Source organism: Lissotriton vulgaris, chromosome 8, assembly GCF_964263255.1.
Source record: "Lissotriton vulgaris chromosome 8, aLisVul1.2, whole genome shotgun sequence".
NCBI lineage: Eukaryota > Metazoa > Chordata > Amphibia > Caudata > Salamandridae > Lissotriton > Lissotriton vulgaris.
Window position 1 is genome coordinate 1,425,524,328 of NC_141696.1, and position 24,236 is coordinate 1,425,548,563.

Sequence of the window (24,236 nt, forward strand, 5' to 3'; positions counted from 1 at the left end):
GATCTTTCAGCAGGCAAGGCAGCAGGGCCTGATGCCATACCCCTGGAGGTCTATAAACACTTGAAGGAAGAAACGGCACCTCTTCTGTTAGATTTATTCAATGGGGTTATAAATACTGGGGTTATACCAGAATCTTGGACCAAAACCAATATAGTGGTATTCCACAAGAAAGGGAAACCCATGGAAAGTCCTGGTTCTTATAGGCCCATATCGTTAATAAATAGCGATAACAAACTATATGCAAAGATAATGGCTACACGGCTGGGGAGGATTATCGCGACTCTCGTCTCGCCTTGGCAGGATGGTTTCGTCCCTGGTAGGGATACTACTGACCATATTAGAAGGGCCATAACCCTGTTCAATATCCATGCGGCCGGTGGAGGGGAAGTCGCGATGATCCTCCTCGACGCAGAAAAAGCGTTCGACCTCGTCAAATGGAGCTTTCTGTGGAAAATGATCGCTGATAGAGGATTTGGTCCTAGATTCTTGCAGGCAATTAAGGCTATGTATTTTAATCCAACAGCCAGTATCCAGCTTATGGGTGAAAGTTCTAGGCAGATTCATATCACGAGAGGCACGAGACAAGGGTGTCCGTGCTCACCCATCCTTTTCGCATTATACATAGACCCCCTAATTACACTAATAAAGAATAACATCAATATAAAGCCGGTTGTCACTAATGGATTTCACACCAAAATCCTCGCATATGCGGACGATTTAGCCATAACTACCACTGATCCTGACAGTGCAATGAGAGGAATAATTAGTATTACTTCTGACTTTGGGAGGTTATCTGGGTATCGACTCAATGTGGCAAAAACACAGGTACTATGTTCAAGAAACATAGCCAAACTAGACGATAGATATGTAGACTCAGTAGTTTACCTAGGAATAACAATCAATGCTCAGCCAAGGGAAATCATCAAAGACAATTTTTTGCCCCTACTTGAAAAGATGAAACAGGATCTAAAAAGAATTGATACCCTTCATTTGTCAATCATAGGCAGGGTCAATGTCATTAAAATGACAATGTTCCCGAAGATCCTATACAAATTTAGATCTATCCCCTTTAAAGTAGATGACATATTGATCAAGGAAATGGAGGCAGTCTTCATGAACTTTGTTTGGCAATATGGTAAGGTGAGGAGATCAATTAAATACATGTCTCTCCCCCAAGAAAAGGGTGGGTTAGGAATCCCTAATCTTAAGTTCTACAATTGGTCTTGCCTTCTGACAGAGATGGCTATACTCTTTTTTCTGATGTTACGCCACATAGCCACGGAGATATCCCATCTATTTATCAGCTGGCTCTAGAGAGTGAAGCACACGGGGTATTGTTAAGGAAATACGATAAACGTTTTTATAAGGCAACAGGCTATAACATTTTGGAAGACATCTGGGGGTTATGGTCCTCTGTACAGAAGAACCAGAGCATTCCAAAGTTTAGTAAACACACTATACTCTGGAATTCAGGATTATTTCCACATCTAAGTAGAGATGGCCCATGGAGACACTGGGAAAGACAGGGAATTACTACACTAGGTCATGTGATGACAAAGGATGTTTTAAGGCCTCTTGAACTTCTGAAGTCACGATATTTACTCCAAGGATCCCAAGAGCTCAAATATATGCAGCTGGCCAATACAATAAAATCAAAAAGACCGAGAATAGACATATCAAAAGATTGTACAATACTAGACTATATGAAGGGAGGTGGTTGCAGAATCAGATCAATCTACGGGTTATTCTTGGAAACGCTTCCCGATGATATTCTTAAGACAGAGGCCACTTGGGCTGTTAAACTGAGAGATCCTGACATTGATCTGGATAAAGCTATCCTAATGGATAAAAGGTTCCTACGTTCCTCAAACTTAAGAGCACAGCACTTTAAGACTCTCTTCAACTTATATTATACTCCGGCTAAATTGTATGAATGGGGAAAGAGGGAGGATAGTAATTGCCCTAGATGTGGTAATGGGCCGGCTGATGTTCTACATATGTTTTGTGGCTGTGGGAAATTAGGGACAATTAAAAATGAAATCGAAAAGTTCCTAGAGGGGCTGCTAGCTGTCAAAATAGACCTATCCCCTACACTTTTAATAATTGCTAATATACAGACTGAATTGGTAACGTGGATAAGGGGCGCACAGCTATGAGTATGGCAATGTTAGGGTTCAAGAATATTTTTAGCGACTGCTGCTAGGCAGAAAAGGAAGGTTACCAAACTTCCTTAAGTGTCCTGGACTAGTCCAAGATGTAAACTAATTCTAGATTCCTGCCGAGCAGTCTAATTCAACTTCTTATATTCAAAAGAAATCACAATGTGATATTACATCAAAAATTATTAAATCACAGGTATAAGAGCAAAAGTCCCAATTCTCATCCAGTGAACATTCAGACACCCGAATCTTGAAATGCGTTTGATCCGAGTTTAATTTCCAAGTTTCAAAGTTCAATCCAAATCGTCCTTAATTCAGTCAAAAAGTCTATTCGATTCCAAAGTTCATTCCAATTATTTCACAAAGTTCAAAGAACATCCACTGCAGCCAACACGTGTTTCGTTGGGCATTTATCTCATGCCTACCAACTTCCTCAGGGCTAAACCATGAACCAGTATTCTCCAATCTCAAAGATCCTTTCAGCAAAAGTTTGTACAAAGACTCTACAATATCTCTGCACAGTGCAGAGATATTGTAGAGTCTTTGTACAAACTTTTGCCCTGAGGAAGTTGGTAGGCATGAGATAAATGCCCAACGAAACACGTGTTGGCTGCAGTGGATGTTCTTTGAACTTTGGAATCGAATAGACTTTTTGACTGAATTAAGGACGATTTGGATTGAACTTTGAAACTTGGAAATTAAACTCGGATCAAACGCATTTCAAGATTCGGGTGTCTGAATGTTCACTGGATGAGAATTGGGACTTTTGCTCTTATACCTGTGATTTAATAATTTTTGATGTAATATCACATTGTGATTTCTTTTGAATATAAGAAGTTGAATTAGACTGCTCGGCAGGAATCTAGAATTACTTTTAATAATTGGGTGTGACTCTAAACTGGGCCTAAGTACAGAATCCGAGGCACTTGTTATTATATCAACAGCTGTTCTTAGAATCTTAATTGCTGCTGCATGGAAGGAAGTTGAGGCCCCAACCTTCCAAATGTGGATGTGCAGGATGCTCGGGATCCATAACATCGAGTCCGAGTTATACGCTCTAAAGGGTGCGAAATCCAGGGAAATGGGATTAAGGATTTGGGCGCCAGTGGCATCATGGAGGCAGTTAAAAAGCGGGGGCCCATAGCATCTAAAACATTTAACATAGCCACTACTAGCGTATTTATTGTATTTTTTACCCCATGTTATGTCAGCTGAGCTTTTTACTCTTATTATGTGTATTTATCTTCCTGTGTGTATATTTATAATCCTGTAATAATACTTACTGTTTTGTATAGAGTACATTATATTGTCATGAACTTTCAATAAAAAAAATAAAAAATAAAAAATAAAGGATTGACACAAAAAAAAAAAAAAAAAAGGATATGTCAAGGAGTTGGGAAGACCTAAGATCTGAGGATGTTCTTGTCAAACATGTTGTTTATTGCCCCCAATACTTTGTCCCAAAAGGAGTTAAGTTTGGGGCAATACCATAATAAGTGTGTAAGGTTGCCCAGCTGCCTGCACTATCACCAGCATATGCTATCTCTACTTGCGATCCATGGAGTGATCCAAGCCGAGGTGAAAAAACAATAAGAAGCGATCTTTAGGTACATCTCCTTTGTGCTTGTGTTAAGGGCAGAGGCCCAGGCACGATAAAGGATATCACTCCACGCTTTGTCGGTAAAGGTGCGCTCCCATTCCTTTTTCCATCTACATTGTGCAGCAGATTTTAGTGGCTTGCGCGGGTGATGGGAAAGGTGTAAATGTCAGAAAGGATCCACTTGTCAGAAGAACCGATAAGAAGCCATTTCTCAAAGGGTGTGAGCACTCGACTAGCATGAGATCGGAGTCAAGGTTGCGTCAACCGGTGGCAGATAGTCATGTGCTGTCAGCGAGCTGTGGAGGAGAGAGCGAATGTTGATTGAATCTGTGGGAAATCCATGAGACCATCCACATCAAACAGGTTAGATATGCATTTGAGGTTAGCCTCTTGCCAGGCAGCAAAGGCAGACACACTCTGCGCCAGAGGAAATTTGCTATTATCGGTGTCTGTAGAGACAGAGGGGTAGATAGACCCCCTAATAACTGCACTTTATACCACACTTCTGTGGCATGTTGCACTGGAGAGATGTACACCCCTGCAGGTCGATGAGGCTTTGGCATGGGCACCTTTCATATCAGAAAGCCAGCGACTACTTGGTCAATGAAACACCAATTTTTGTTGTGCTAGGCCAATTTTTGTTGTGCTAGGCCGGGTCCACCATATATTGCAGCTGTGCAGCCTGATAATAATATTACAAAGTACGGACTCCCAATCCACCCTCTGCGTGTGGAAGGTATTCTCGGGACTTAGCCATTAAAACCTGTTTCTGCTCCCAAATAAAATCCCATACTGCAGTTTATCTAGCATCCGTGGGGGAGGCTGAAATGACAAAGGGGCATATGTAGGAAGCCGTTTGTGATTCGCAAACGCCGGAGTTTGCAGAATTTCAGCGTTTGAGAATCGCAAACGGCGTTTTGGTATGTATGGGCCACATAGCAAAATAAGGAATCGCAAAAATTGCAATTCCTTATTTTGCTCAAGCATTTAAGGAATCGCAATTTTGCAAATCCTTAAATGTTATATAGGGGTGCCTCGCAAATTGCGATTTTGGCTTAAGGAATCGCAAAATACCACTTACTCCAAGTAGATGGTATTTTGCGATTTCCTGTCAAAATGCAATTTTTTTAATTCTGAGTGCCATGTGGTGCACAGACATGCCCTTAGGGCATGTGTGTGCGCCACATGTACTTACAGGCACATTCCAGCGGTGCAACTGGTGTCCTTCGGACACCCTGGCAACCTTGGAATTGCGAGTCTAAAATTGCGATTTTCTCATAGAAAATCGCAATTTGAGAATGTATCCCCATTCATTCCTATGGGCCTCTTGGCCCAAAGGAATGAATGGGACACTCATTCCTTAATTGCAATTCGCAATTTGGTAATCGCAAATAAGGAATTTTAGAGATTTGCAAAAAAATTGCGATTTATTACCTACATTCCTGTTGGACCTGGCCCTTTTGGCAGGTTCACCCTGAAACTTTTTGCTTTTTATTAGCCTGTTTCTGGAACCTGGTGTTGGTGATTTTAGGCCTCTGTGCACTTTTTCACTGTGGTACAATGTAAAGTGCGTGAGCTCTCTGTGTATGTGTGGTGAGTGACCTGCCCTCCCATAGGAATGCATGGGGAATATGTGTGACCATGGTAGTTCCTGATGTGTGGGGAGTGCAGGGTCGAGTTTGGTATGTGCGAACTCGTGAGATTGAATGCTGCGTAATGATGTATGCAGCATGAATGTGTCTAGTGTGGAAATGCCACTTCTAGACATGGGTGTGCGTGTGTAGTGAGCGTGCTGACACGTGATTGGCTCGAGCCTGGCTCCAGGATGTCTGGATGGGTCTGCCCAGTGGTGAGTGTTGAGATTAGCATGCTGATGTGAGGGGAGGAGTGCACCTGGGTCCTGAATGGGGCTGGGTTTTCCCCACACAATGCTGGCTCCACCCCCTGTGGTGCGACTGATGACCCTAGCCTGACAAGTGAATGGGAGGGGTGGCTGAGCTCATCAAGGGGGCTCCCAAACCAGCTGCACCTGGTTTTCCCCCCACCCTGCACCTTTAGACAAAGGAATTCACTGCATGAAAAGGGGCTGTGTCCGCTTCCAAAATGTTCTTGTTCCCAACTTGAATCCTGCCAGGGGCGTGCTGCTGCTTGGGCCCAGGGGAAGGCTTGCCTCCCTGGGCCCTGCCCAGCCCCTGGATACCTGATGGACTGCTGAGGTCCTGGACTCTGGAGACCCCTTTCCTGGGATCCCCCTGATGGATGCTGGGACCCCCATTGCTATGGGAGTCTTTGCCTTGGGGGCTTGATGGACTCTGCCCCCATAGCGTTTGGGAGCGCTGTATTTGATTTCTAGCGTTGAGAGCGCTTCTCTTTTACTCCTAGCGCTTAAGGGTGCTTGTTCTTGTCCTTTACTGCTTGGGAGCGCTTTATTGTACTTATAGCGCTTGAGAGCGCTTTCTTTCCGCCCTCTCGCCGCTGCCCACCCGGCATTTCAAGTTTCCCGTGTGAGGGAAGCCGCTGACATCCAGCCAAGGCCGCGCTGGGATTGGCCCAGGCAGCCGAGCCTCCAGCCTCGTCATCGGGGGAGGAGCGAAGAAGCAGGAAGCAGCCTGCTATGTCCTGCCGAGGCTCCAGAGTGAGAGGAGAGCCCCGGGAAAAGAGGAGAGACGGCGCCGCAGGAGCCCCTAAGAGCGGGAGCTCTAGAGCAGCAGACAGCCGGTGAGTGATTACCGAAGGAGAGGGGGGCATCGGGGCCCTTTGCAGGTTCCCGCCCCTGCCCTCCAGTGCGAGGCCGGTGATGCTGCGAGGCCCCGTGGGGCATCATCTGGTTCTGAGTCCCCCGAGCAAGACTGCAACGTTAAGGGCATTGTTGTTGTTTGAGCCCGAGAGGATCCCCGCCCACATTTGTGTCCAGAGCCTTGAGAGGCTCAGAAGCGCCTATTTGTCTTAAGAGCCCAAGAGAGGCTCAAGGCGCTCCAAGTGTTCCCGGGTCCCCCGTGAGGGACCCCACCGCCCAGTGAGCCTGCATTCTTGCTGAGAGCCCCGAGAGGCTCAAGCTGCACCTTTGTTTTGCGAGTCCCGAGAGGCTCGTGGGGGCAATTTGTTTGCGTGTCCCGAGAGGCTCTTTAGGGCATTTTATATTTAGAGTGCAGAGGGGCTCACCGCCCACATGATGTTTAGAGCCCAGTGAGGCTCTTGGGGGACACAAGTGTTTTGTTCAGAGCCTGGAAGGCTCCAACGTTGGCCCCATCACTGTCTTCACAGCTGCCCAGCACTTAGTGGGCAGCTGCCACATTTAGGCCCCCTGACATTGGGACACAGGGCGTCCTAGCCCCAACAATGCCAGTTGGCCTAGGGACTGCCACAGGTGATGGCTTTTGTAAGTTTTGCGCAATTGTGTGGTTTTTCCTGCACCTCTGAATGTTTTTAGGCATCATGTGTTTTTGCGCAATTGAGTTGTGTTCTGGCACCTCTGAATGTTTTTATGCATCATGTGTTTTCCTGTGCTGCACCTCTGAATTTGTTTTGATGCATCATGTGCCTTGTTCTTACACCGCTGAATGTATATTGATGCATCGTGTGTTTTCCTTCCCTACACCTCTGAATGTTGTGATGCATCTTGCTGATACCCCAATTGTATAGTGATACTTAGGTGGTTGTTCTTTCTAGTACAGGTGGTCCTGGTGAGGTCCTGGTTCCCTGCGTGACATTCTCCTAAGGAGGTTAGGGTTGCGTAGGTGGTACTTACCTGTTACCAGTGGTTACTGGTTGTGTGCTAAATTTGCTAGTTTGTGCTACAGTGGTTTTATATCCTATATTCTATGTTCTAGAAGTGCTATTTTCTACTAAGTGCTGATTCTGACAGTGGCCCACGTGGCCCTGTCCTGTGTAAATAATCCCTTGTGAATATTGCCTGTGCCAGGTGGCACCATGTATATTGTGTGATTACTATCTGATGTGTTTTGACAATACAAACGTTATTTTTATATAACCTTGTGTGGAGTTCCTTTTGTGGTGTGCCTAGGATGTTGTTGCTGTTGTGTGCGTGCGCAAATGCTTTACACATTGCCTCCGGGATAAGCCTGTCTGCTCGTGCCAAGCTACCAAGGGGGTGAGCAGGGGTTATCTTGGCGTGTAACTCCCTTGCCCTGACTACAATGGTGGTTTCTGCCTGGCTTTGGCGTCAGCCTTAGCCAACCAGAAATAGCCAGTTCTAACATTTCCATTTTGCAATCCTCAAATAGCAATTCCTTAAAAATCGCTATTTGAGAATCGCAAAATGGAAATTACCTACATATGCCCCAAAGTGTGCATTACATTTAGAAATTAAGGGTAAGAGCAGCATTTTGACTGCTGCCAGGCGGCCCGGCCAGGAAAGGCCATGGTTCTTCCATTTGGAAAGATCTGACCGCGTAGTTGCCAGGTGGCCGCCATAGTTGTGAGCTACTGTACATTCGGAAGAAAAATGTATTTTTAAACCTAAATAGCCTAATCTTTGTTCCACCCAAATAAAGGGGGAACCTGGAAGCAAGTTGGGTCTGGTTGCTTCATAAATGGTCAAATTGAGTATGGAGTACTTTTGCAAATTGGTTTTGAAACAGGATGCTCTCCCAATTGCTTCTAATTCCTCCATCACCACAGTCAGAGAGGTGGGAGGGTCAGGCACATGTAGAGTGATGTCATCTGCACATTGCATGGTTTTATGCCCCCGTCCCTCATTTTTATGCCCGCAATTTGTGGATGGCCATGTATCCATTCTGCAAAAAAGCTCCATATATAAAGCAAATAGGAGGGGATCATGGGGTAAACCTATCTTCTCCCACAAGCAATTAAAAAAGGAACAGATAGCAGGAGCCGCCCGTGCAGTTATGACAAAATGAAACGGGTCTATCATCTATTGGATTAAGTGAAGCGCTCCAACATACCAACTCTATTCCTTCTTAGCAATGTGGAGAAGGCCTTTGATTGTGTCCATTGGCCATACCTGCATCTTCGTTTCATCAATGGGTTTCCTGCTGCTATATCTCCCCCAGAGCTGGGGTACGGGTTCATGGGATGCACTCTGCCAGGAGCAGCCGTATAGGTAAGAGTGGTGGGGCAGGAGGGGATGATCAACACATGACGGTGAGGGAAAATTATATATTTAAGTAATTTTCCCTTGTTGTCCTCTGTCAAATCCCCCCACTCCGCCCCACCGCTACCACAAAGTCAACTTCATCATGCCACAACTGAATGGGCTTGGCTACTGGGCATCCTGTTACCTGATGCAAATATGCACAGGAGGTTTTGACATAGTAATCGCCTAGTCCATGGGAAACCAAAGGAAAGTTTCTCAATCTGTGCTTGGAACATTGATGGCTTTTCAAGTAAAATTGAGGGTGGGCACTTTTCCCCAAAAAATTGGTCCCTAGAGGCTTTAGACTTTCCAATCTTTTTGCGACTCAGGAAACCAGCAATCAAAACTCACATTCTAGGCCACCCTGCTGTGAGTCTCACCATCTACGTAGTGGCTGAAATCAATGCCAAATTAGAAGAGATCAATACTGACCACCTTAACCTGGAAGTTCTGAACCTCTCAGGATGTTTGACAACTAGTGCTTTCACTTGTTTATCATACATTTCTACATGCATCCCTCGCGTACTAAGAAGCAAGAAACAAAAAACAACATTTTACGCACTTTCATTATTGACCCAAGAACTTGAATCCTGGTTCCGCTTATTTTTATGACCAGCAACTTCAATATGAACTTACTGCAGGCTGCAATACATGATCAAGTTCTGGAAATACACGATCAGATCTGGTGTATACCTTCAATTCAAACATTCATGCAGAGAAACGGTGCTAGGGATCTGTTATTCCCTAATGACGTGGAGCATCTGGGTTTGAGAACCTTGAATGGTGCTATAACTTAGACATTCCAGCTCAACCTATGTATCACTCGGCAACCTCCAACTCAATCATCTGTTACACCTTCATGTCCCTTGCTCTATTTCAAATGATCTCCACTATGAAGCGGAAAGCCGACTGGAAAGCGACCGTCTACCTCAAAGGGTACTGTTATGCTTACACTGCTCAAGGCATGACCAGGCCCAGCCGGACATAGGTACAGTCTCCACCACTAACTACAGAGGACTTTATTGGTCAACAGGATCCTTTGCACAGGTGGAACGCAAAGTCAGGCACAACTGGGAGCTGGTATGCAAATCAACCTCTGACCCATTGAACAGTGGGGCATGCTCCCAGCACTCCTGGATGATCATGAAATGCTCCAGATCCAGCTGAACCATGCGCTGCAGTTACGCCAAAATAGCTCAAATCTGAATTTACGAAGGGTGACCCTCCCCATGTTGAGATCACTGCATAAAAAAGCCACGTGGGAGTCAGCTAAGTCAGAGCAGGTATATAATGTCCAGGAGCCATGCCTCAGGCACACAACTGTCCCCTTCATCTTCGAACATCCCAGAGGTCCCTGTACCATATATCTCCAGCAAATGTATGAAAGTCTCATGTCACCACAGGGGCACCATGGAACAGGAACTCCAGTTCAGGAGGCGGCATGCCCCAGTCCCCAAATTCTTGGAGGGATGTGGAGAAAATAATTGGTACTGGACGTTGTGATGGTGCTCCGGGCCCCAATGGCCTACCGCAAGCAATCTTCAAACAGAACGCTCATTATTGGCCTAAACATCTGTCTACTGTATACATCTACGTCTTCTCCAATCATGTTATCCCGGATCGCTGGCAAGGATGGTTCAAAGCAGGGAAAAAAACACTACACTCAAATTACCGGCTGATTGCCCTATTGGATTGGGAGGGAAAATATTTCGCCAAACATCTACTTGCTGAACTGACAGACTGGGCAGAGGAAGGCTCACTGGTCTCTGTGAATCAAACTGGGTTTATTAAGAAAACAGGTACAACTACTAACATTTTAATGCTTACTGTGTTAATCAATCAAGCTAGACATTGTTCCTCAAATCTTCACCTGTGTTTTGTGGACTTTCACTCAGCTTTTGATGCAGTTCTGCACAACATCCTGTGGTCCAAGCTGCAAAGCTGGGTAATCTACCCCTGCCTCCTTAAAAACATTCAACCGCTCTACACTAAAACGTTTGTAATGGGATAGGCTGAGCAGTGGTGCATCAGTCTCATAGACAATACCCACAAGAAATGGCCTCAAACAAGAATGCATCTTGGCTCCATTCATGTTTAATTTGTACCTAGTGAAGCTGACAACTTCTCTCAACAGTATTAACTCTCACTCTCCCATGTTGTCCGGATTCAACGCTTCACATATGCTGTATGCCGATGACTTTGCTTTGATAAGTTACACCAAGTTCGGCCTACAGAGATTAATTGAAGTTGATTGTCTTGAATGCTGAAAATCCAGTGCTGTGAGTTAACCATAACAAAACCAAAACTGTGCTAATGAGCACTAAAAGACACCTACCTCTGATCTTTCATCTGTATGGCTAAGCCTTGGAATCCATGCTGGAGTACAAATATCTGAGGGTATATTCTCAAAGAGCTATCGCCGAGTTAACAGCACTTTATCACAGCCAAAGTTGCTATAAATTTATCACCCCATTCACAAGCTGGTACTAACAGCCCATAGCACCAGTTTACCTGTGATAGCAGCCACAAAAGAATTGCCACAGATGACCCCAGCAACTATGGCTAATGAGATGCAGAATAGGCGTTCCTGTGCCAAAATCAGCAACAACACCACTCCGCAACAATCTCAATGACCACACAGTACTGCGAAACGACCACAAAACATGAGATAAGGCGTGTTAGCTGCAGGAAACTAACACCTGCTCTGACCTGGTGTAATGTCGGACCACCACCTGCACCAAAAAAGGGAGCCAAGGCCAGAGCCACACCTGAAGCCCAACAGATGCCATGGAGCCACTGATCATGCAGGCCGGACACCCAAGAGGGCCACAACATCCACCGCCACCACCCCCAAGAACCCCCCACTCCGCCCAGCAAGAGATGCCACATCAACTACACAGAATCATGTACCAAAAAATCCGCCTAACGTCGCACAATCACATCTGGTGACATGAAAGTGTCATCACAAAAATGAGCATCACACATTCACCTTCGAATCGACAAATGAAAATGTATTCAAAGAAACACAGAACAGAAATGACAATCAGGACAATCCGTAGGTCACAGCCTGCCAGACAAAAATCACGATGAGAAGGTGTGTCCTGCACACATCAAGGGACAGAGAGAGAGAGGAATAGAGAGAGAGGGAGATAGAGAGGGAGAGGTAGAGAGAGATAGATGGACAGATAGAGGGAGAGAGAGATAGATGGACATAGAGAGGGGGAGAGAGATAGATGGACAGAGAGAGAGAGAGAGAGAGACAGAGAGGGGTAGAGAGACATAGATGGACAGAGAGAGGAAGAGAGAGAGACAGACAGAGAGGGGGAGAGAGAGAGACATACAGAGAGGGGGAGAGATACACCGATAAAAGAAGCGATGGACAGGGAGAGAGTGTGCCAACACTGCGCACCCAGGCCACACTGCTACCTGCTGCCACCAGTGTGTCTCCAACCACGTGCCGGCATGTAGTGCAGTTCGCCAGGCCCCACATCCAAAACAGATCTGATAAACGCTGTCAAAAAACAGAAAATTGTGGACCCTACTACCCTCTCCAATCTCAGACCAATCTCATTGTTACCATAGCTGAGTAAATTAGTGGAGAAGTTGGCCAACAAGCAACTAAATGACTTTCTGCAGAAGGAAAACATTCTACATCCAAAACAATCTGGGTTCAGACCTGGCCATTCAACGGAATCAGTGATGCTTCACACTACGAAAACCCGAAAGCTTGCCTTAGACCTGGGTGTAGACCTGGGCGTAGTTCACGTAGTAGCACTACACGTAGCTGCGCGAAGTGCACTTCGTGAGCTACGCGAACTGCGTAGTGCACTGTGCACAATGCTGTTTGCACTGATTTCTCAGTGCTGGATGCTTGTCTGCACTGTGCAATAAGTGCACACTGCATCTTGCACAGTGCAAGCGGTTGTTTTCTGCCGCTCAAGTAGATTTCTACTTGAGCTGCAGCTTCTTCAATGCGGACTGGTAGTTTCTCATCGCGAACGATCGCGAGCATACGTGACCACTCGCAATGAGAAACCTGACCTCCTCACGTTGAGAATCTTGCTGGGAGGTTTATTTCCATGCTCGCGATCAGCAACTTGATGTTGCTGATTGCGAACGAGGAAAAAGTCTCGCCGGGATGTCATTTTGCTCACTCGCGGTCGCCAACTTGACGTTGAGGACCGCCAACAGGCAAAAAATGACCGCTACGCTTGTTTGCACTGTGCTACGTGCAATTCGCGTAGTGCGAAGTAGTACAAACTTCTCAAACTACGCGAGCGTAGCGTAGTACTTAGACCAGGGAAAGGATGCAGTACTGATTCTGCTGGACTTATCGGCCACGTTCGACACGGTCTCCCACAACATTTTGCAAGCTAGACTTGCCACTAGTGGCAGGGCTTTAAGTGGGGGGTCTGTGGGGGTCTGAGCACCCCCAGTTCTTTTGGGGGGCCTCGAAAGGGGTCTCTAGGGGGCACTATTTTCGGGCCTCAAAGGTCAAAGCTAGGGTGACCAGACGTCCCGGTTTTGTTTGATGTTTCATGTGAGCATGCACGTGCACTGCTTAAGCAAATCAAGCGAATGCGCTCCAAGTACCCCTGCCATCCCCACATCAGCTCGATCAGAGGCGCAACTAGAATGCCCACAACTCCTTGGTAGTGTGCTTTCATCGCACCATTGTGTCGATCAATGGTAACTCAAGTGGGATAATTTAGCAGCTTAAACCACTTTGTATGAGAAACTGCCTACATTTGGATATCTCTTCTTTACTTCTGATCATGGTAAACTTGCTTGTAAAAGTCCAGTCAAACAAAAGTTAGACATGAAATAATACAAACGTGTTTGCACAGAAGGAAATTTTATGTGACCAACAAAAAGAAAATCATCCAAATAATGAGACACTTGCATGTAGCCTGACCTGAATGAGAAAAGCCATTGTAAGAAAGATCTGAAATCTTCAAACAGTTGACAAGAGACTGCACACCCCATAGGTAACACTTTGTCAACAAAGAAATGTGCTTGGAAATGTATGCCCAGTAACTTGAAGTCTTGGGGATGTACTGTGAGCAACCTAAAAGCTGACTTTATATCACATTTTGCTAAGTCCCTTACTGAGCCGGCCTTTTTAACCTGATTCAGAGCTACGTCCACTGAGGCGAATTGCACTACAGTGTCTTCTTTGGCTATGAAATCGTTAGTCAATAATCCTTGAGGCCAAGACAAATGTTGAATCATACAGAATTCTCCCTGCATCTTCTTAGGAACCACTCCTAAAGGGGAAACAATAAGAAAGAGCTGGTTATTCTACCTTCGGCAATTTCAGAGTACAACTTGTTAGCAATTACTTGTGGCAATTGCTTTGCAGATTTTAAATTCTGCGCAAACCTGTTTTGCCTGGGGCCTTGATAACCGAGTTTGAAGCCCTCTTTAAACCCCCACTCCAATTTCAAAGCTTTCTCCCTGAGAGGGTAAAGCCTAAGCCACTGACATAAGTTGGAAATATCAATTGGTGTAACTGCCTTTGAAAGGAGGCTGGACAGGGGCGCCTCTTACTCTGCCTTTACCTGAATAAACGCTGGAGGTTTGTTCGCTAAAACATTGAAAACTGCATGTTTGCCACCGCATTTTGCACATTTGTGCTTGTATTTGCATGGATACTTCTGACAGAAGCCCCTGTTGAAATTCCAACAGGCTCCTGTCGCATAAGCAATATTCTTAGTCCATGATCCCACCCCTCCCGGAGTGGGTCTATTAAGAAACGCCCGGGGGCTAACAGCCGTCCTGCTGGCGGTATGCAATGCGGGCGGAGGCCTCTTGGGATACATCCACTGAATCCACAACTCATCATCCACTTTGCCCCAAGGTTTTTAGGGAACTAGTACCAGACAAGCTCTAAACTCCTCGTCATAGTGTAGCCATGCAAAACCTCCAAATTCTGCCTGAGCCTTTCTAATTGTATCAAAGTATTTTAAAATTGAGACCGAATGATCCAGAAACCATTCACAGAAAACGCTTGCAAAAATCCGAAAAAAAGGCTGAGGTCCAGTAATCAATGTTTGTGGGAACCCTGGGTCTCTTCGCTAGCTCCCATGCCTCCTCCGTGGAACCTTCTTTGGATTGGAGCTCTCTATGTAGTAGCTTAAACACATCTACAAATTCCCCATTCCAAATCTTATCTTTAGTATGCTTATTTAGATGTGGACCTAAGGGTATGGACAACCCTATAAAGGGCAACCTCTTTAAACTTGTTGTTTTGTCCTTGGCATCTCTTTCTTCTTGAGAAATTGAGGGAGATGCCTTATCTGGGGGAAACATCACTTACAACGCTAGCATTACAACGCACTAACATTACATCGCAACCATTACAACACAAACCATTACAACGCATTGCGCTGGGGGGCGCTCTAGGATAGGGAATATATTTAATTTACTATCCAACACCTTCCCTACTATCTACGGGGACTGGAGTTGGAATAGTAAATTAAATAATTCACTATCCAGCGCCTAAAAGCACTATGCGTTGTAATGGTATGCGATGTAAAAACCGCGTTGTAACAGCAGGCGTTGTAATAGCCTGCGTTGTAACGTCATAGATCCCTTATCTGGAACCATATCTGTCTTAGGGGATACCTGCTCTTGTAACCGTGTAGATTCACATTGAAAACAGGCCTTAGCATCCGTGGCTTTTCAGGAACTGTGATTGCTTTACGTTTTCTAACATTGGGTTGAGAACGAATGTCACTAATTTGCCCACCTGTTTGAAGGGGCTTTTTCAGCGCTTGGCGTTTTCCTGTACTCATTCCGTCAGAGGCCTTGGAAAAACGCTCCAGCTGCTTCTAACTTCTTTCAGATTCTTGCGTCTGTAAAATATTAGCTCGATAAATCTGGTTAACAAGCCCCCCCTGTTTGAAAAGAAAATGGTCACTAGAAAGGTCTTCATGATTAGTAATCTCACCCGCCTCTAATTCGGATCAGTCGTCCTCATCGTTATCATGAGAGCCCTGTGTAACCCCGCTACCTGAAGGCTGAGCCCAATCCCCCCCACTACCTTCAAATAACGTCCAGTTCACTGCTTTTTTTAACTGGGAGAGCCTATAATCAGGTAATGAATTTGGGAAAATTGCTTCAGCAGCTTTTTCTTGAATGGAAAAAGGTGAGCAAGCCCATTGAAACTTGCTCAATGGCGGTGCACTGTACCTGATGCCTTCTGCAGCATTGTCGAAGCATTGGCCTGCAAGTGGCCACTACTTGCAGACATGTGGGATCCTTGAAAGTTATCAGGCACAGTGTAAAAAGGTGAGCAAGACACTGGAAACTTGCTGCACTTGATGCCCTTCAGCAATCTTGAAGTAGGGTTGGCCTGCAAGCTGCCACTACTTGAAGACATGTGGGGTTCAGGCACCGCAAGACTGCCTTTACCTTCCCCTTCCATCCAAACCCACCTACCCACTCCAGGAGGCTCACTAGCTGACCTAAAGGGGCTAATATCTGTTTCACCAACCTCAGCGGTTGAACCACTAGCCTTATTCATCTCCGTAACAGGGAAATTCAATTAAATTAAACCAGAAGATACAACAGGAACGCTATTTTGCCCAACCTTTGAAGGGGCAACTTTTGGTAAAATTGGACCATTTGCTGATAAATTACTAGTATCACAAGAAATGACAGGAAAAATTGACCTCTCACAAGAAGCAGAAGCCTCAACCTTAGATACTAACATTTTTGTATCAAATATAGGAATGTCACACCTCACAGACAGTTCTAGAAAATTCACTCATAACATCGCCAGAATTGCATAGCTGAAACTCAACACTAGATGGCGCCAACGCCTCACTGTTAGCGATGTCAACACCTTCAGAAATCTTGAATATCCCTTTAAGAATGACTGGCTTCTTAGCCCCTCTGCCCCTGAATGATCGTTTGTGAGCCCACCCTCTACACTTCACCACAACCGGAGGAGCTTACTGCTGTATAGAAGTAAACATGGGAGCCTCGCTAGATATTTTATTCAAAGAATTATTTATTCCTTTAGGCACCACCCCAGGGGAACTTTCTGACAATGTGCAGGCAATTACTGCAGCAGACACCCCTTCCGAGGAAGCCTTCCTTTTAAGAGTTAATCCGGTCCAAGCTTGACCTAAAACACCAGGGTCAATAAATCTTCACTCCCTGCCTGGCACAACACTCCCTGGACCGGAAACAAGCTTCCGAGGACCGGTTTCTGGCATTCCAGCTGTCTTCAGCCCGGCTTGCTTGAATCCAGTGGCAAAGTGAGCAAGGGACTCACGTCTGAGCATACCCTGCCACACTTATGGCGGCCAAAAGCGGTACAAAAGGGGGTGGTGATGGACGGAGTATCTGAATCAATCAAACACTCACACCCAGTCAAAAGATCTGGGTTTAAGCCATCACCGTTCTTTAGCCCACTCTGCCACCCCAGTTCAGACTGGGGTGGCAGAGTGGCAGACTGACAACACCTACGTTTTGGGATGGAACGGGAAGCTGGCTGGCGAGAGTGCCCGAATGTCCTGAAGAAAAGGATCTGACCGCTATACACCAGACCGTGGAAATCCAAGGGGCAAAGGCCTCAGGGACACCGGTGGCAGTGGGTCCTGATACGAGAGATGGACCCACAGCCACTCATCTGCAGGTTCCAGGGGTATGAAGGTCTCATATGAAATAGCAGGAGCCAACAACTACCCTCAGGTGGAGCTAAGGACAGAACAGTGGAACTCGAAGCAATTCCTCCATACATCTCGAGGGTTACGTTGGAGCGACATGGTGAAATGCACCAGTCCAGTGGAGACCTGGTAAAGGGGGCCTCTGGGACATCTGCAAGAGGAGCATCCTAGTGAGAAGGATGCTTTGCAACTACTCCACCATTTATAAAGAGAAGCTGTTTTGCCTGTGGGGAAGAAACCACGACAACCAGAACTGATTGGTGTAAAGCAGCATCCATCTGATCCACCAACACTCTACCTGTTTTCATCACCACGAGAGCGATGCCAAGAAAGACTGTAAGAACAACTTCCATGCACAGATGCGAATGGAGACTGCACCTGCCGAGCACCCGTGAACTGTGCCAAAGTGAACTGGTGGTCCAAGCTCCGGTTACACCATTGTCTTTATTTTGCAAGCAGCTGAAGAGACTCATTGAAAGTTTTGTTTATTGTGTTTGATTTTGTGTTTATTCTCTCCCACAGGTTTGGACTTTATTGGTTCCTGTTTGAATAAAGTTTGGGAGGGATGTAGTGATCGGCTGATCACGTTCTAGTGTTTGAACCCACACTAACACCCAACCATCACAGGCGTCACCAGTCAGGTGACTCTGCAAATAAAAGGGGCCGGGCGCACATGCCCGGGGCCAGTTCTGTATCATAACTACATGTTCCTGCTTGGTCATTTATCCTGGTATGTGGGCCTAGTGCCCGCCTACATTACGGCCTCCTGACGAGAGCCCTGGCCCTTTTTTATTTTTACAAATTATGCTCTGCCAATTCCACACGTTTTTTTTAAGAGCATCCTGTGTCTGATCATATTCCTCTGTCATCTCATGGTTGAGGTTTGATATGTTGAACTCCAACAGTTTTAGGCTATGATCTGATATCCCTTCTTCAAGTATTATACATTCCCCGAGTACTGATAGTGCATGGTGAGCAAACAAAAATTGATCTATTCTGGAGCTCGATACATGAAAGGAAGGTTTATTCCCTTCCTCATTGGTGTATTACCAGCTGTGCATCCACCAGTCCGGCATCCCGTCATCACAACCCCGCCTATAGCTCTGTCCGTGGCATTCAACTTAATTATTGGTCCCAACCTAGATAAGCAAGGATCTTCATGTTGCCAAACTCCACAGCCAACGTGGAGAGGGACAAAACAAACTTGCCAAACCTGCATTTGGTGTTACAGCAAACAAATTATGGATGGAATGCTGACAATGCAAACATTCTCCGCCAGTCAAAAGATCTGGGTTAAATCCATCATTCTTTTGCTCACCATGCCACCCTAGTTTAGACCCAGCCATATGCAAAACAGTCTTGACCCTGTGCCTCATTGAAACAGTCCAGACCGAACTGCCAAGCCAGGTCCTCCTTGGACCGGAAACAAGCATCCAGGGACCGGTTACAGGGTATGTCACCCTTCTTCAACCAGGCTAGCTTGAATCCATTGGCACAGTGAGCAAGGGACCCACTTCTGGGCATACCCATCCCACTTAGAGCAAAAAGTGTTACAGCAAACAAATGATGGATGGAATGCTGACAATGCAAGCATTCTCCCCCAGTAAAAAGATCTGGGTTAAATCCATCGTATTTTTGCTCACCATGCCACCCCAGTTTAGACCCAGCCATATGTAAATCAGTCTTCACCCTGTGCCTCATGGGAACTTTCCAGACCGAACTGCCAAGCCAGGTTCTCCCTGGACCGGAAACAAGCATCCTGGGACCGGTTTCAGGGTATGTCACCCTTCTTCAGTCAGGCTAGCTTAAATCCAGTGGCACAGTAAGCAAGGGACCCACTTCTGAGCATACCCATACGACTTAGGGCGAAAGGTGTTACAGCAATTTGGGGCTTTAAATTGTGCCTACCAACAGTACTGTGTCCATTGTCTTTATTTTGACAAAGACATACCTACCTGCAGGGTCAGTCCATTTTTTTTTCACTGTGTACTTTTGTGATTTGTGAAATAAAATGGCTGCTCCTAATTTGTTAATCTGTCGCTTGAGGGTTGGATGTGTGGAATCTGTCATATCTGCTAGTGAAGCTGTTACAGATCACTTTACACACTCACTATCATGTCAACTTCTCTGATTCATGTTGTGAAAGATGCATCTATTGTCTAGTGTCCAGGATTTATAAAGCACATGTCTTCCCCTCAGGTCTTTCCAACCCTAAGCAGAGAAAATATTTTATGATTTGAGCAATGTTGAGAAAGAAAACTCGAATTTCTTATTCCTTGTCAGTAAAGGAAGGGCATTCCACTGCCTAGGAGTGGCCACCACAAGAACAAGAAATTGCTGGGTAGAAGATAGCAAATGTCTTGAAGGCTGATGAAGTGGCAGAAGGTTTTGGATCAGTGTGGATCATTTGTTGTGTATTGTTTTGTATTCTAAACAAGGCAATTTGAAGTTTATCCTCTTTTCCACTGTGAGCCAGTACAAAGAGGTTCTGGCGGCTGTTACCGCTGAAACTTAAGGATATTTCTCATTGCATGTATTGCCACATTTTGTATAATTTGCAGCCTTTTAATTACCGATTTGGGGCTGCCCATGTATAAGGAATTTCCTTGGTAATGGCAGGACATAATCAGGTCTTGTACTATGGTTTTTTGTGCAGAATCTTTGAGCCATCTCTGTAATCTCCGGAGAGTGTGAAGAAGGCCAACCATGTGGCTGCTAATTTCTTTGCTTGGGTTGCCTAGTGAGTCTGTCGTTTATCCAGACCCCAAGACTTTTCATCTCTTCCTTAGGGGTGGGTTTACTGCCCATGCATTTCAGCAAGTTCAGGCCTAACCACTGTCTGGGATTTTTTCCTGCTACCAGCACCTTTGTTTTACTTCCATTTTAGTTTGAGGCTGCTAGCAGCCATTGAGTACACAACACAATTTAGGCACCTATCCAGCGACAATGGAGGTAGTGTCCATCTGATGCAAAAGATTTACAATAATTTGGTTGTCGTCCACATAAGAAATAGCAGTACAGTCACATTTTGGGATAATCGTTGCCAAAGGACTAACATAAATGTTAAAAGGTGTCAGGTTGAGAGAAGAACCTTATGGTTCCCCACAATCCCAGGAGAAGATATTAGATTGTTTATCCTTGTCAATAACTTCAAAGGTTCTTTTTTTGAAGAAAGACCGATAAACACTTTAGCGCTGTTCAGGATATTCCTGCTTGTGCCATTCTCTTGATAATTGTAAAGTGAGAAACCATATCAAAAGCAGCACTTAGATCCAGAAGAAAGAGGGCCGCAGATCATCCATTATCTAGGATAGCTCTTAGGTTTTCAGAGGCAGCTAATAGTGCTGTCCCATTACAGTTTGCTGCTCTGAATCCAGAGTGGGAGGAGTGTAAAATATTATGTTCCTCTAAATAGCAGGTCAAAGACAAAGATTTATTTACAATTGTTGCCAGGACTTTGCTTGGACCTGGCAGTAGGGCAATTGGGTGGTCATTTTCATTTAACAGAGGATTAGCATATGCCCCTTTTAATAGTGGCTTTAGAATAGCATGTTTCCATGCTGCAGGTAAGGCACCTGACTGAAGACTAAAATAAAAAATATGATTTTAGGGATGAAAGAATCTCTGCAGTTTCTGAACTGTTATCTCTAGGAATTGACACCGTTTCCCCTGAATTGACTGCTGAGGCAATGTAGTCTTTTCATCTCCTCCCAGGGTTTGACAATTATAGTTGACTTTTTCCAGAAAATAAATTGCTAATTATATGCAGCATTCACATGATGGCGCAGGGATATTAGTGTTCTAAGAGTGGTCATTAAATTGTTTACTATTTCATACAGTTCTTTTGCAGAGTGTTGAGCATTCTCGATTTTAGCTGCAAAATATCTAGTTCTGGCATCCCTCTTGGCATAGCGATAATTACTAACTGTTTTTTTTAATAGAAGAGTTTCACAACCTCATCATAATGTTCTCTCCAAGCTTTTTCCAAGCTTTTTCTAACCTATTTGTTTTGTTTTTCAATTGCAGGACTTCAGAGGCAAACCAGAGTCTTTCAAATCTATACAAGATGCCTTCTGTGATTAAACAGGCAGCACCACACTAAAAATGTTCTGTATCCATTGCCTGCATATGCTATATCTAGTGTCTAGATCTCCTTTTAATATGTTTTAGATATGTTATCGCTTGGGCATACAGAATTACTACATTTTTTCATAATCAGAAAAGCCACAAGATGGTGAACAATCCCTAACCTAAGACGTGTCAATACGAAGCGATGGGAAGATCTTGTCACTTCATTCAAGTATGCCTGAAAACCAGTTCTAAGGTTTAATTGCTGGTAAAATACAAGTGTAGGTTGATCTCCAGTCAATGTTATGTTATGTTATGTTATTTGTACACTTCTATAGCGCACGGCCACTCCACTGGAGTATCCCGGCGCTTTGACGAAGACTCCCAACCAAAGATGGGGAAAAAGAAAACATAACACCAAAAGGGCATACAGACATAAAAACAGCCTCAAAGATTACGGGAAGAGCCAAGTCTTAAGGGCCTTGCGGAAAGACAGAAGACTGGAAGTCTGTCTTAAAGAGATTGGAAGATCATTCCAAGCATGAGGGGCTAAATGCCGAAAAGACCGTCCTCCTACTCTTGCCCGTTTGATAGTGGGAACACTCATTTTTGATAGGGACGAGGATCTAAGAGATCTGAGAGGGGTATACCAAGACAGTCGTTTGGAGATATATTTGGGGCCTATGCCATGCAAGGCCTTGAAAGTCGTGGTCAGTGTTTTAAATAAAATCCTTTTTGCTACTGGTAGCCAATGCAATGTGGCGAGAAGATCCGTGGCTCTGGCTTTCCTTGGAAGGCCAAAAATGGCTCGGGCTGCAGAATTCTGGGCGATTTGCAGACGCCTGACCAGATATTTGGGAAGTCCCAAAAACAGAATGTTTGCGTAATCCAGCCTAGAGCAAATCAGTGCCTGGACAATAATTTTTCTGTGCTGGATAGAGACTAGGGGGAGAAATTTGCGAAGCATCCGCAGGATGCCGAAGCATTTCCCAGTGAGAGATGAAATATGTGGTCCGAAAGATAGCTTGTTGTCAATCACCACTCCCAGATTTTTGGCTTTCTCAGACGAGCTAGTGGGAGGAGACATATCTTTCGGCCACCAGGTTTTCCAATCGGGTTCAGATGTACAGCCAAAGAAGAGCAACTCCGACTTGTCGGCGTTGCACTTCAGCCCATGGCATCCAAACCACTCAAAAATAGCACTCAAACATCCGTTGACCTGGACACCATCAAACTGACCCTCTCTGTTACTTACAAAGAGGAGCTCGTACCTCTCTTTTATAGGCTAAGAAAGTTTCTTTTAGCTCCTTTTTTGGTATCAGTACTCCATATAATTAGCAAAAGAATACAAAGTTCCCCCGGGAAAACTAAAGAGGTATGTGTGTGTATATATGGGAGTAGAGCAGAAGCAGGGAACAGGGTGTTCCCTTGTTGGAACTAGAGGACCTCACACACCCAGAAACCTAGGTGTCATGATTCATCATTGGTCTCCTGCTCCTCGTCAGACTGGCGCTGCAATGTCCGACGGGCGCCGTAGGCGCTCTTTGTTGGAGATCTTTTGTTCCAGCCAATGGTTGAGTGCGTGTAAGGGGTCTGGTGAAGGTGTAGTCGTGAGGGAATAGTGAGATTAAAAGAAGGTGGGTCAGTCTACAAGGGTCTTTATTCACGTGGCTGACTCCCTTAGTTAAAAGGGTGGGAGGGGAGATAGGAACTGTGAGGGGCACAGTGGGCTAACTCAACCCTCTAAATAGGTCGACATGTTTCTTGCCTAACTGGCAATTCTTCAGGACCTCGGGTGCTAGGTACTACACAGTGGGAAAAATACACAATAAAATAAAGGAGATAGATACAACCTCACTGGGTCAATCAGGGAGCAGACCAAGTGGTCTTGCTCTAGCGGGGAGACCTAAAAGAAATGTGTAGAAGTAAGCCAGGTGCATTGACAGTGGCATTATCTCAACAGTAATAGGTCACCACAGTACTCCGTAGAAAACACACATACACAGAACAATAAACAAGGATGTATCGAAGAATACACATAGTGGGCAACTCAAAGTAGTTCGTCCATAACCAAAACATTGTGGTGTAACAGTAAATAAAAGCTTTTTTTTCTTTTCAAATGAATAAATGAAGCATGACACCTAGGTTTCTGGGTGTGTGAAGTCCTCTAGTTCCAACAAGGGAACACCCTGTTCCCTGCTTCTGCTCTACTCCCATATATACACACACATACCTCTTTAGTTTTCCCGGGGGAACTTTGTATTCTTTTGCTAATTAGTTGATTGGACAAGTACACTGGACCCCTTAAACATTGTCCACATGTGGTTCCCACTTTTGTATTGAATCAGTACTCCATACTATAGCTCTGTATAAATATTACAATTAAACAAAAGACTGTACCAATAGTGGATAAAACTTAGCCAGGGAATGCGGGAGCGATGGTCCAACTTCATACAATCTTTGATTATGGACTGTGTAAATAAAGTTTCATTTTTGAACCAAATAAAACGCCATAAAATCAAGGGGCATAGGGAAGCTAGGTACCAGATATAATTAATTCCCACCACCTGATGTATTAATTCAGTGGAAGCCGAAGTTGGTACGCTCAGCAAAAG